General features: G+C 41.6%; 1 protein-coding gene and 1 non-coding gene across 2 annotated transcripts in view; one reads left to right on the top strand and one right to left on the bottom strand.

Annotated features, from left to right (window-relative positions):
• SAMD4A (sterile alpha motif domain containing 4A) overlaps window positions 1-13440 on the bottom strand; it is a 2460818-nt gene that overhangs the window by 476544 nt on the left and 1970834 nt on the right. The gene's annotated exons all lie outside the window — the stretch shown is intronic.
• Window positions 3800-3872, top strand: TRNAR-CCU. Its single transcript has one exon. It is a non-coding gene; the product is annotated as a tRNA-Arg (tRNA).

Here is a 13440-nt window from a genome sequence, read left to right as displayed (position 1 = left end):
TTTGAGGGTATGTTTATATAGAGCGTAATTGGGCCATTTGCACTTGGCATTGGTATTATTGCTGGAAAAGTGTTTCGTTTTTAACACAAGTTGATCTCCTCAGATATAAAAAGAAAACCCAAACAAATACTAACACCTTAAGATTCACCACTACGTATGGCAGAAACACCAATAAACTAATGGATGCCATTAACCGACACTGGAACATTATTTTAGCAGACACTGCTTTGTCTCAACATCTATCTGAAACATGTCTATTCTCATTTAGAAAAGGTAAAAATTTGGGAGCACATTTCAATCATTATAAACATCATTCAGAATCTAAAAATTTGTACATGATTCAAACTTCTATTTCAGGGGATAAACTTGTGGGTTATATGCCCTGTGGCCACTGCAGCAATTGTAAATTTGTGTTAAAAACGAAACACTTTTCCAGCAATAATACCAGCAATATATATGACATTTGGTTTTTTGCAAATTGTAATACAGACTGGGTTATATACATGGCCTCTTGTAGCTGTCATGCATTTTATATCGGTCAGACATCTAGACCTTTTAAACTGCGTATATCTGAACATCTTAGTGATGTCAAGTGCAAACGGCCCAATAATGCTCTATATAAACATACCCTCAAACACAACACAGCCAGTTTTCATTTTACAGTCATTGACAAAATAATTGGGGATAGAACTAACAAATCAGGATGGCACACCAAACTGAATGCAAAAGAGAAAAAATGGATTGTTAAATTGGGTGCTTTATTTCAGCCTGGTCTCAATGAATATTTATGAGTATATGTATGCATATTTATGAGCTCACCAATGAAATTTTGTTAAGAATTAAGCTTTACTATATAAGAACCTCACAATAATTATGTAACTTTACACTGATGAAGGCTAGGTAAAGACCATAGCCAAAACCGGTCTGTTCATGTGGTTCTTTATATTATGATTCATTAAATCAAGTTTTTACAGCTCACAGTTGCTGGCTTTTCTTCTTTTTGAATTTGCTACATTTCGAGCCGTGCATCTGCCTCCGCGCAGGGGAAGTTCTTTTTTGTTTAGATACACATCCCATTCGTACAACTATGACAGGTGATTTACTTTCTAGTTGTGTACCTTGTGGACACTGCACACATTGCCATAGGTTGAACAAATCCAAACAGTTCACTAGCAGGAACACAGGTACCATTTATGACATCAGGTTTTATGCCAATTGTGGAACTGACTGGGTGATTTATCTTGAGACATGCACCTGCTCGGCCTTTTACATAGGACAAACGTCTAGACCCTTGTGACTACGTATATCCGAACATTGCAGTGATATTAGGACCAAAAAATCCAGTAATGCTTTGTATAAACATTCGATGACACACAAGAATGCTATTTTTAGATTTATTATTATAGACAGGATTGTGGGGAATAGAACAAATAAAGCGGGGTGGCATTCAATATTAAATACAAAAGAAAAGAAATGGATCATTAAGTTGGGTGGTTTATTCCCACCCAGGCTTAATGAGAATTGTTGATCAACCAATGAGCTTGAATTTTGTTCCCACATTGTGTTATATTAGGGCAAGGATTTTTATGGCTTTTTGACTTAACACTGATGAAGGCTGCTTAACTTGCTTAGCCGAAACTGGTTTGTTATTGCTCTATTTATATATGCTTTAATAAAGCATTTCTATACCACAGTCTGCTGGCCTTTGTGCTTTTTGAATAGACTTTATTTTTCCTCTGAGTTGTTTGTTTAGTTTGATGAAAGTGGGTTTACCTTGCTTGGTGCTATACCTTCTAATTTTTGACATGATTTTCTTCCCTCTGTGGTATAGCCTATTGATGTTATGATTCCAAAAGGGTAGCTTGTTTTTTGAATTATTCTGTACTTATTCTTGATGGGTACTGCTACCTCTACGCAGCTATTAACACACTTGTATAAGGTTTCTGTGAACAGTTCCACACAGGCAGCAGTGTTCTCAAGATTTATGGGGCTTGAAATTTTGCCAGGTTATCTCTGAATGAAGCCTTAGAGTAGTTCCTAAACATTCCAGGGCTAGCTGGGATACCATTTTTTGTGATCTGATTATACCAGAGAGGACATTATGCTAGGGGTTGTGCGGCACGCTCCTATATTAGTGAGGACCAGATCCGGTATGTTTGCGCTCCTGGTCAGCATATTGAAAATCTGGTTCAGGGAGTTTGTTTTTACAAAATCCAGGAATCTCTGTACCTGCATGTTCATATATGACTCCTGGTTAGTAGTGAGGTAATTAAAGTTGCTCATGAATATGGGATTGGGTTGGATGGTGAGTGTTTCCAGTAAGCTTAAATGCATGTTATGATTTCCTGGGTCATAGAGATGGACCTATAGCTTGCAGGGAAGTGGTAAGAGATTTTGCCTGTGGTGATTTAAATGTGGAGAAGTTCAAGTGGGCTGTCCTGTTTGACCAGCTTGGAGGTATATTCTTTTTTTATGTAAATTGAGCCATTTCCACCTTTAGTCCATGTCTGTGTAGTAGCTGATCTAAATGGAAAGCATTATTGCCTTGCACTGCAGGTGTGCTCTCTGTAGCATTAAACCCACAGACATCAATCAGCATTCTATATGGTGAGGAGAGCTTGTAGGGAGTACAAAGTCTTGTTTAAACTCCTAGCATTGAGCAGTAACACCTGTAGATTTTATAAGTTTTGATTTGCTATGTCAGAAGTACTTTGAGTTTAGCATTGTCTAAAAAAGGAGGCACTACAGGGGAGGACAACGTTTTAGCTAATATTCAAAAGTTTAGAGGGGAGAGGTGCAGACCACTCCTGGCAAAGCAGCATGATCTGCTGACTACTTTCATGATGGCAAATGCTGCACACCCTTAGAATGACACCAGAAACTAAGCCAATTCTGTAAGTCAAACATCTTCTATACACATTGTGGCATCACCCTTGGAGGAGGAAAAATGCTACTCAGTGCTAGACTCATACCAGCCTGGGATACATATTTATTTGTTTATGTATTTATTTATTTGTTTACTTACTTATTTAGTTAAGTTATTTATTTGCATATATTTGTCAAGAAAGTCTGATTGGGCAAAGCCCCTTTTCAGTAGAAGCCCAAAGACTGAAGCTCCATAACATATGCAGCACATGCAACATTGACAATTACATGAAGTTTTCCTATGAAAAAGAAAACAGTAACACATACACAGACCACAAAGCAGTTTTTGAATGCATGTGATACTTACATACACTCCTGTAGTTACATATTTACTGACATACAGAGACGCAAGCAATAGGGGCATCCATAGGTACAATTAGAAGCTGTTGGCTGTTTGAGGCCCTATGTTATAGCAAATACATAGTTTAAGATAACTGAAGTCTTAATGGGTATATTTAACAAATGCAGTTTTTAAAGAATTTATTAGATAAGTATTAGTAGAGTAGGTAGGTTGTTAGAGTTGCGGGTTGTGGGAAAAGGCTGTAAAGATGCATGTGAGTTAGGAACATTGGGCTGCAAGGACAGTACAGAAGAACTGCATGGTAGTTGTATAGTCTAGCATAGTTATATTGTAGTAGGTATTACTGGCAATTTCTTATGTGTAGATATCAAATACACAAAATTTTAATTTATTGACGGTATCATTTCACCAACTGTTACAATATAAAGCTGTTTTAGAAGCTGTTTAAAATTATTTATATTCTTTATATCTGAATAAAGAATGTTCCATTCCTTGAGATGTTCATCAGAAAAATGAAAATGTACACAGCTGAGAATATTTTTTTTAATTTTTCTACACATGCCCCAGTGTCAGGCCCCAGTGGCCTAATGGATAAGGCATTGGCCTCCTAAGCCAGGGATTGTGGGTTCAAGTCCCATCTTGGGTGATATAATCTTGAGTATGGGGTCCTGTGTTTAAGACCTGTAAAGCTTTTTATTATAAGTGGATGGGAAATAGGAAATACACCCCAGGGATCACTTCTGTGGCTCTGCTCGACATGGGCACAGGAAAATAACTTTCTTGGGTGGTGTAAGCCAGGGAATCTTGTTGGCTAGGCTTACTTAGGCCCTTGGGCCGATAGCCTGGTACCTACCTATGCCTATGCTAAGAGACTGCTAACCCAAATAAAGTATCAATGTCTGTAGCTAACTGCTCAAAAATGAGAGCTCAAATACATTATTAGAAATGCCATTAAACCTTTGCCAAATGCCAGTCACAGAATGTCAGCAACACCTTGCTCCTCACAACAGTAATCCCAAATTCCCGACGACAACTGACAACAATGTAAAAAAGCTGCAGCAGTATTAATTATGTTTCACTGATTAAATGAAAAATGAATATGGACAGGGGCGTGTCGAAAATGGTAAGCAGTTAACAGCACTTTTTTAGCTCTGCTTCATTTTAACATCTCTGACAGGCTTTTTACTAAACAACTCAAACAGAACATTTCAAAACTTGATGGATTTATTATTGAACATCTGTTGAAAGATTTACTGCAAAAAATAATAAGTTTGAAACTCTTTTAATAGCTTCTTCTTGTCAAGAAAATTAGAAAATAACTCATTGTTTCACAATGAGCCACCCTAAGCCCAGTGTACAGGAAAGTACAATGAAAAAAGACATGCAGGCTATACTAAGTGACATCAATGAGTTATCTGTAAAGACAGATAAATTAGAAAGCAAAATGGACAATTTTAAAGAGGAATGTTAAAAACAAGTTGAAATGCTGAGTGAATTTCTTGAATAACAATCATCACAAATCTTCTGTATAGAAGAGGCAATGTCTGATTTTGATGGAAGATTACTTGAAAATCAGAGTAACACTGAATTTCTTCTGAACAAAACAACTCATTCTGGGAAAAAATAGAAGACTAGGGCACAGATCTAGAAGGAATAACATCAGGATTTATGGGATTCCTGAAAAAGAAGAGGGACACAGTATGATTCAATTCCATAACACCTGGCTGCCTAAAACTTTGAACCTGCCTGAAGCTTTTTCCCTTGGCATCAAAAGAGCATATTGATCATTTTCCAAATCATCTTAAAAAATTACCTTCACCAAGGTCAGTGATCATAAGATTTTTCTCAAGTCAAGACAGGATTTAGTCTAAAAAGGTGCATGGACTAATTATCCAGTTAAAATTAAAGAAAATACTATAAGATTTGACAATGACTATTCAACATTAGTGATGTCAAAGAGAAAAGCATGTGCGCCACTTGTTAAAAGCTTAAAGAAAAACACTATTCATAGGTTCATAGGTTCATAGGTTCATACTAGGCTATCTGCCCAAGGGCATTTACAAGCCTAGCCCATCGTTTTGTGGCTTACGCCACCCCTTTAGTATGGGGAACTATACCCATTATTTTGCTGTGCCTCTGTCGAGCAGTGACACTGAGGTAATCCCTGGGGTATATCTGCGATCTCCCATCCATTGGTCAAGATTTCTCTTGAACAAGGCCAGCGAGGTGCTCTGCCTCACATGTACCGGGATTTTGTTCCACAGCATAGGGAGTCTTTGGGTGATGAATCTATCCCTCCAGCACGTCCTATTAATAGCCGTGTCGAGGTTTAAGTCTCCCGCCCTTGTGGCTCTGATGGATCTAGATTTTTTGAGGTGAAGCATATTCATCAAATCTGGGTTTGACATGGCCTTGTATGTTAGGCAAAGGTCACCTCTGAGCAAGCGGTAAGCGACTGAATAGAGCTGGAGTTCTTTCAGTCGGGCATCATAGGACATATTTTTGAGACCCTTTATCCTTTTGGTGAGGAACGTTTGTGGCCTCTCCAGCTGCTGCAAGTGTCGGGTCAGATACATTCCGAATGGGGCATTGTACTCAATCATTGGTCTGATGAGTGATGAGTAAAGGGAGACTATGACCTCCCTTGATCTAGATGAGAATCCCTTCATGATAAGGTGGGCAATGTAGAAGGTCTTCCTAACTACTTTAGCTACATGGGTGTCGAATGACAGACTACTATCAACCTGGGTCCCCAGGTCCCTGATAACTTCTTCTGTGCTCAGTGGATTGCCACCTATTTGGTAGCTAGGGGTAACCTTGTTTTTCCCGAAGGGTATGACTATGCATTTTTTGGCATTTAACTTTAGGCCGTGGCTCTGGCACCAGTTATCCGTTTCTGTGAGACCCTTCTGAAGGATATCTGTGTCAGATGTGTTTTCTACTATGGCACCCAGTTTGCAGTCATCTGCAAACTTTGTCAGCCATAACCCTCCTGTGTTTGCTTTTACTTCGGAAAAGTAGATGCCAAACAAGAGTGGGCCCAGGACTGAGCCCTGTGGGACACCACTTGTGACAGGCTTTGAGTCTGACATGGCGCCAGCAACTCTGACCCTGTGGGTTCTGTCACTCAGCCAGTTTGCAACCCATCTTGTGATGTATGGGTTAACATTTAAGCTGATGAGTTTTTCAATGATACCCGAGTGGGGTATTGTATCAAGGCCTTAGCCAGATCGAGGTAGGCTGTATGGACTGCCTTTCCTCATCAATGGCTTTGGTGACTGTTTCAAAAAGTCAACCAAGTTTAAAAGGCATGATCTGCCTTTGACAAAGCCAAACTGGGTTGGATCCAAAGTCTGCAAATTCCCTATGTCTTTATTTATGAGGTCCATTATGATCCTCTCCATGGCTTTGCAGATAAGGCTTGTCAAGCTAATGGGCGGTAATTTCCAGGGTCGGTGGAGGCACCGCCTTTGTGAAGTGGGACCACAGTTGCAGTGCGCCACTCCTGGCACGTATCCAGAGGTAAGACTTTGATTAAACAGCTGTCCTAGCTGTGGGTTTAATTCCTCATTGAGTTCGTGGAGCACACAGCCGGGGACACCATCAGGTCCCATGGATGCTGTGTTTTTGCTTTGGAGAGAGCAGTTCTCACTTGGGCGCTGGAGATGTTTGGGGGCTGAAATCGCTTTGGTATAGATATCTCTCCTTTTGGGGAGGGGAGAAGTTTGCACTGAACCTGTCAGCCAGTATGTTGGCAATGTCTGTAGGATCAGTAATCTTCACATCATTTTGAACTAGTTCTGAGCATATCTGGGAGTTTCCTCCTAGGTTTCTAACATAGCTAAAGAAGGCCTTATGATTGTCTTTTGAGTCTTTAGCTATTTTTCTCTCGAAATTTGCTTTGGATGATTTTATGAGAGCTCTTAGTTTTTTACTTATAGTGATCAAGGGTGTCTTACCTTTTAAGGATTTTGCTCTATCTTGTAGTAGCTTCCTCCTTTTGTTGTAGAGTTTATTTATGGCTGGGGTCCACCAGACTGGACGCTTGCCTTTGGTACAAAGAGTCTTTGTTTTGCTTGGGATTGCCTTATCCATGCAGTCCTGCAGGTGCTGGTAGAAGGCATTTGTAAGTGATTCAGCGGCTTGAGTACTGTTTTCCGCCGGCTCGGGGGCCTTAAAGGAGACCACACTAGTCTTTAGAAGTGTGAAGTCGGCTTTTGAAAAGTTCTTTACTGTGGTCTTTTTTATTTCAGGTGGGGGTGGGATGAAGACCTCCAGCGAGATTAGTTTGTGATCTGATCTCACCAGTGAGGGGTATACTTCCGGTGTTGAACATTGTGCTCCCATGTTCGTGATGATGAGATCAAGTATGTTATCTCCTCTTGTGGGGATGGTGACTAGTTGTTCCATGGCATTTGAGTTTATGAATTCCAGGAACTTTTGGGCTAGGGTGTTTGGGCTTGAGTAGTGTTCCCAGTCTATATTAGGGTAATTGAAGTCACCTAGTATGATGGTGTTTGGTGATACATTTATCCCTCTAGTGTTTTCAGGAAGGCCATGTGAGGTTCCTGAGTTTGTGAGGGTGGCCTGTAACATGCTACAATTTGCAGAGCAGTCTTGCCTATGGTTAATTGCACCTGGATGGTCTCCGATGCATCATGCGTTGCCACCAGTCTTGAGGTGTGGGTGTCCTTGATGAATATGGATACCCCTCCTTTCTTGGTATTGTCCGGATTTTGGGGCGGAACGCATGATATGAGGTAAAACCTGATATCGCTGGGGTGCTCTCAGGAGCCTTGAACCAGGTTTCTGTCACAGCACAGACATCGATGTTCTCCATACTGAGAAGGGCCTCGAGTGCGTGCATTTTGAGATTTAGACTTCTGGCATTGAGCAGCATTACCCTTAGTTTTTTCCTTTTTGTGTTCTAGGGTGGTAGGTTTAGAATTTGAGCCTTGCCTAAAAAGGCACTATGGGGTGGCAAGAGCCTTTGCCAATATCCGGAATCCCAGGGTGACAGGTGCAAGCCGTCCCTCGAAGCAGCGTGGCTTGTCCAGCATGTCATCCCAGGCAGACAGATACTGGATCCCCTTTGAATGACACCAGTGTTTAAGCCAATTGTTAAAGCTGATCATCTTATCTCTGTATTGTGGCATCATTCTTGGTGAAGGTAGGATACTGCTCAAGGTCAGGGTCATACCTGCCTGGGCTACATAATCAGAGAGCTCCTCAATGTCTCTTTTCATGTAGTCCAAGGAGGTACGTCTCAGGTCGTTTACACCAGCGTGGACAATGACTGAGTCATATTTGTACCTGCTGTTGAGAGACCTGAGTGCTTGCGTTATGTGGCGGATTCTAGCGCCCGACAGACAGCTTACTGTGACCTTCTCCTTACTCAGTCTGGTGAGCGGGACGCCAGTGTGTCTGACTATGGAGTCACCAATGACTAGTGTGTCAGGCATTGTGTTTGGCCTTAAGGGCTGTGACTGTTTGACACTCTGACTGTGAGGTCTATGTGTTGCAGGTGTTGTGTTCTGAGGTGGTGGTTGTTTGGGTGTCTGCTTTGGTGGCCTCTGCTGTTTTGGTAGATTTTTGATCAGAGCCTCCGAGTATGTCTTTGTGTGTTTATGTGTATGATTTGAGGTTGTAATGGTACTATGTGAGACTGGGTCTATAGTGTGTGTGGTAACCTTCTCCTCCTGACTGGTCTTGCCAGTCCTATGTTGAGAGAGCTCAGCCTCCAGTTTGGCCGTATAGTTGCATCTCTCGCATGTAGCTTGTTTCCAGCAAAAATAAGGATTCATCTTCCAGAAGGGAAGAAGACTTTTAACACCTTGTAAGAGGCGACAGACTTTATATAGAAAAATAAAGTCCTTGAAAAAACAAAAGAAATGGACTGGAATCTATCAACTTTTTGAAGAGAAATGCAACAAGAGATGGTCGATTAACAAAAGACAACTGTGAAAAAAACTGAAGAACAAATGGAAATCAATGTATTTCATGGTTATAAATTGTTATTAATTTAAAGAAGTGCATGAATACTTGTGAACAGGTGCTGAATATTACTTCTTACAAGGTAAATCATTTATTTATTTCCCTACTTCAAATGGTTACTAGTTCCTTTTTCAAAATGGTAGAGTTTGATTCTTTTATCTAGACGTGAAATTAAAGCCACTTATTTTCATTTAAAGTTTAAAAGGTTAAACTATTCATTTTATTAAAAGTTAATCATTATTATGATGAAACATATGTTAGGTGGCACTTTCTAATATCTTGGCATAGTTAAGTAATGTACTATTAAATATAATACAAGATGCAACAAATGACACTAAAGAGGCATGTTAAGTTACATTATGGGTTCTTAAAATGGTCCAGTAGTGTAATAACTGACAGTATACTTGACATGCAATAGCCCTCAAGAAAGACATGCTATGTTATAAACAAAGTATAAAACTATAGTTTTTTACATACATAAAAATTATTATTAGAATATCAAATAGTTACAGTAATATTCACACTTTTACAAGTTAAACCTGGATCACACATAACAAGAAGTTATGTACTCACCATAACGTTCGATGTATGTAGTCCATCTCGCCTTACATTCTTACAAGTGGGTTTGGAGCCGAATTTCGGCTCAAACTCGGCCATACTCTAGCTCGAAGTCTTCAATTGGCTCATGGCTAAGAGGTATCCCATCATGCAACAGGTATATTCCCCAGATCTTGTTTGCTGCAAGTGCACGCACACACACTCACACACACACACACACACACACACACACACACACACACACACACACACACACACACACACACGCTGAGAAGAAGAACAACCCCAACAGAAAGGACTACTGACACCTAGAGACTATACCTCCAGGCCCTCCAGGACGGGGTAGGAGGGAGGGTTAGTAAGAATGTAAGGCGAGATGGACTACATACATCAAATGTTATGGTGAGTACATAACTTCTTGATGTTATGTAGTCCAATCTCACCTTCATTCTTACCTGTGGGACAGCGTCCCTAGCACCTTGATCTTGGGTGGCTCAGTGAAGAATACTCTTGAGCACTGTGGAACCAAAGGAAGATCTGCCTCTAGAGACCAGATCTAATTTGTAGTGATTAATAAAGGTATGAGGTGAAGCCCATGTTACTGCAGCACAAATATCATCCATAGACATCCTAGCCTGAAACGCAGTTGAGGTAGCCACAGATCGTGTAGAACGAGCTTTCACTTTAAAGGGTAATTCTTTACCATTGGAAGCATAAATAAATGAGATGCAATCGGAGATCCAGCGAGACAAGGTTACCTTAGAAACAGGAACCCCAAGTCTAGTGTCTGAAAACAAGACAAACATTTGATCTGATTTCCTGAAATCTTATGTCCTATGAAAATTGAAACGCAATTGTCTATGAACATCTAGCTGATGAAACTTAAATTCTGCCTTGTTGGAGAATTCAGGAAAAAACACAGGCAACTCAATGGATTGGTTGATATTGACAACAGAGGCAACCTTTGGAACAAAGGAAGGATTGGTTCTTAAGGAGACCCTATCTTTGTGAAACACCAAATAAGATGGCTTAATCACTAATGCTTGCAGTTCAGAGACCCGCCTAGCTGAAGTTATGGCTACCAAGAATACTGTCTTCCATGACAAGAATTTAATGTTACACGTAGCTGTGTGCTCAAAGGGAGTTGAGGTGAGCTTCTGTAATACAAAACTGAGGTCTCATGGCATTAGTGGATCAAAGACTGGAGGTCGGAGTAACAATGTCCCTTTCAGAAAAGCCCTACAAAGCCTATGAGCCATAAGGTTGGGCTTATTAGCAACGTGAAAGGTAGAAATCATTGCCAGTTGAACTTTAATGGTTGCTGCAGCTGACCCCTGACTGAACAGTTGAGAAAGAAATTCTAATATTGCCAAAATAGGAGCTGTATAATAAGAAGTTATGTACCTACCATAACGTTCCATGTTAGTTGTCTTCTTCTCGCCTTCTTTCTTCCTGGATGGGTTCGGAGCCGATCCTCGGCTCCGACTCGGCCTTATACTAAAGCTCGACAGCTATTTACCGGCTCGAGGCCCTCCCCCTATCCCACAATGCTAGGCGTCAGATACCCAGATCTCATTTGGTAGAGGTAACACCATGGAGGCACCCTGTCCCTACTATAAAGTTTGCCTACAGTGGTAACAACTGAGGAGGACATAACCTAGGAAATAGTCAAGCAGAGGAATAAGGCCTCAGAAGGATTCATCTTGGTCTGTCCAGGCTAGGGGGATGGCGGGTGGGACGCAAGAAAGAAGGCGAGAAGAAGACAACTAACATGGAACGTTATGGTAGGTACATAACTTCTTAATGTCAAGTTGTCAATCTCGCCTTCATTCTTGCTGGATGGGACATTGTCTCTAGCACCTTAGCCCTGGGTGGCTCATCGGAACAGACTCTTGAGCACAGTGGAACCAAACTCAGCCCGACTCCTGGAGGCCATATCCAACTTGTAATGAGAAATAAAGGTATGAGGAGTGGCCCATGTGGCTGCAGCACAAATAGATTCCATTGGAAGTCTTGCTTGAAAAGCTACTGACGTAGCTAACGCTCTGGTGGAATGAGCTTTTGGTTTTGTAGGGAGTTTTTTATGTCTTAGTTGGTAAATGAAGGAAATGATAGAGGCCAACCATCTACATAAAGATACTTTAGACACTGGCAGGCCCTGCTTGCCCTCAGCATAGGACAGGAAGAGTTGGTCCGACTTCCTAGTTTGTTTTGTCCTATCTAAATAGAAACGTAATTGCCTGTGAACATCCAAATAATGCAGCTTTTGTTCAGTTCTGTTTGAATAGTTAGGAAAAAAGACAGGAAGGTCAATGGCCTGATTCAGGTTTGTCTCAGAAGGAATCTTGGATAAAAAGGAGGTATTAGTTCTAAGTGAAACTTTATCTTTGTGAAAAACAAGATAGGGAGGACGAATACAGAGGGCTTGAAGTTCCGATACTCTTCTAGCTGAGGTGATAGCTACTAAGAAGAGAGTCTTCCAGGAGAGTAATTTTAAGGAACAGGTGGCCGCAGGTTCAAAAGGAGAGAGAATCAGGGAAGTTAATATCAGATTCAAATCCCACGGAGACGGGGGATCTCTAACCGGAGGCCTCAGCAAAACAGTCCCTTTAAGAAAGGCTTTACAAAGTTTATGGGACATGATGCTGGTCTCTGACAGGCCAGCGTGAAAATTAGCGATAGCAGCCAATTGGACTCTAATGGTGGCAGAAGAGGAGCCCGCTCGAAAAAGCTCTGCCAAAAAATCCAGAACACTGTAGAAATGGTGCTGTAAAAGGATCTATATTTCTGGCCTCCGCCCAGAAGGAGAAACGTCTCCACTTACTAGCATAGGTTTTTCTGGTAGTAGATTTGTGTGAAGAAAGGATGATTTCACGCACTGGCTGAGAAATATGCGGAAGCCTGGCTAAGGTTGGAAGTGGAGCAACCAAGCTGTGAGGTTGAGAGATTGAAGGGACTGGTGCAGCCCACCCGACTGATGGACCAACAGGTCTGGCACTGGGTCCAACCTCCAGGGCTGCTCCAGTAGGTGACGATGCAGGAATGGGAACCAAATTTGTCGAGGCCAGTAAGGGGCAATGAGGATCATCCCGGAACCCAAAGCGGTCGTTTTCTGAATCAGTTTGGGAATTAAGGGAAAAGGTGGAAATGCATAAAGGAGATTCCGGGGCCAATCGTGTACTAGAGCGTCTCTGGAGGTATGGCCAGGGAGGGGAAAGAGAGTGAAGAAGTCTTCGCACTTGCTGTTGAGAGGGGTTGCAAAAAGGTCGCAGCAAGGTTGACCCCATCTGCGGAAAATCTTGTCCGCTACTAACTGATTGAGAGACCACTCGTGAGGCATGAGAATGGCTCTGCTTAGCCTGTCTGCTATGACGTTGGACTTCCCGGGGATGTGTGTTGCTATCAGAAACCGTTGGGAAGAGATCGCCCACTGCCAGAGTCTGAGTGCTTCTCGACATAAGGGATAGGACCTGGTTCCACCCTGCTTATTGATTTACCACACTACAGACATATTGTCCGTTTGAGCTGCAATAGTCCCGGTAGGTAGAGAGTCCTGAAGAGCTTGCAACGCTAAAAGTACCGCTCTCATCTCCAAGACATTTATGTGCAGGTGGTATTCTAGGGGTTGCCAAGAGCCCTGGACAGTCCTGCCCTGAAATTGC

The sequence above is a fragment of the Protopterus annectens genome, chromosome 6.part0 (genome assembly GCF_019279795.1).
Source record: "Protopterus annectens isolate FY-2018-M chromosome 6.part0, PAN1.0, whole genome shotgun sequence".
NCBI lineage: Eukaryota > Metazoa > Chordata > Ceratodontiformes > Protopteridae > Protopterus > Protopterus annectens.
This window is presented reverse-complemented; position numbering and strand designations above follow the sequence as displayed.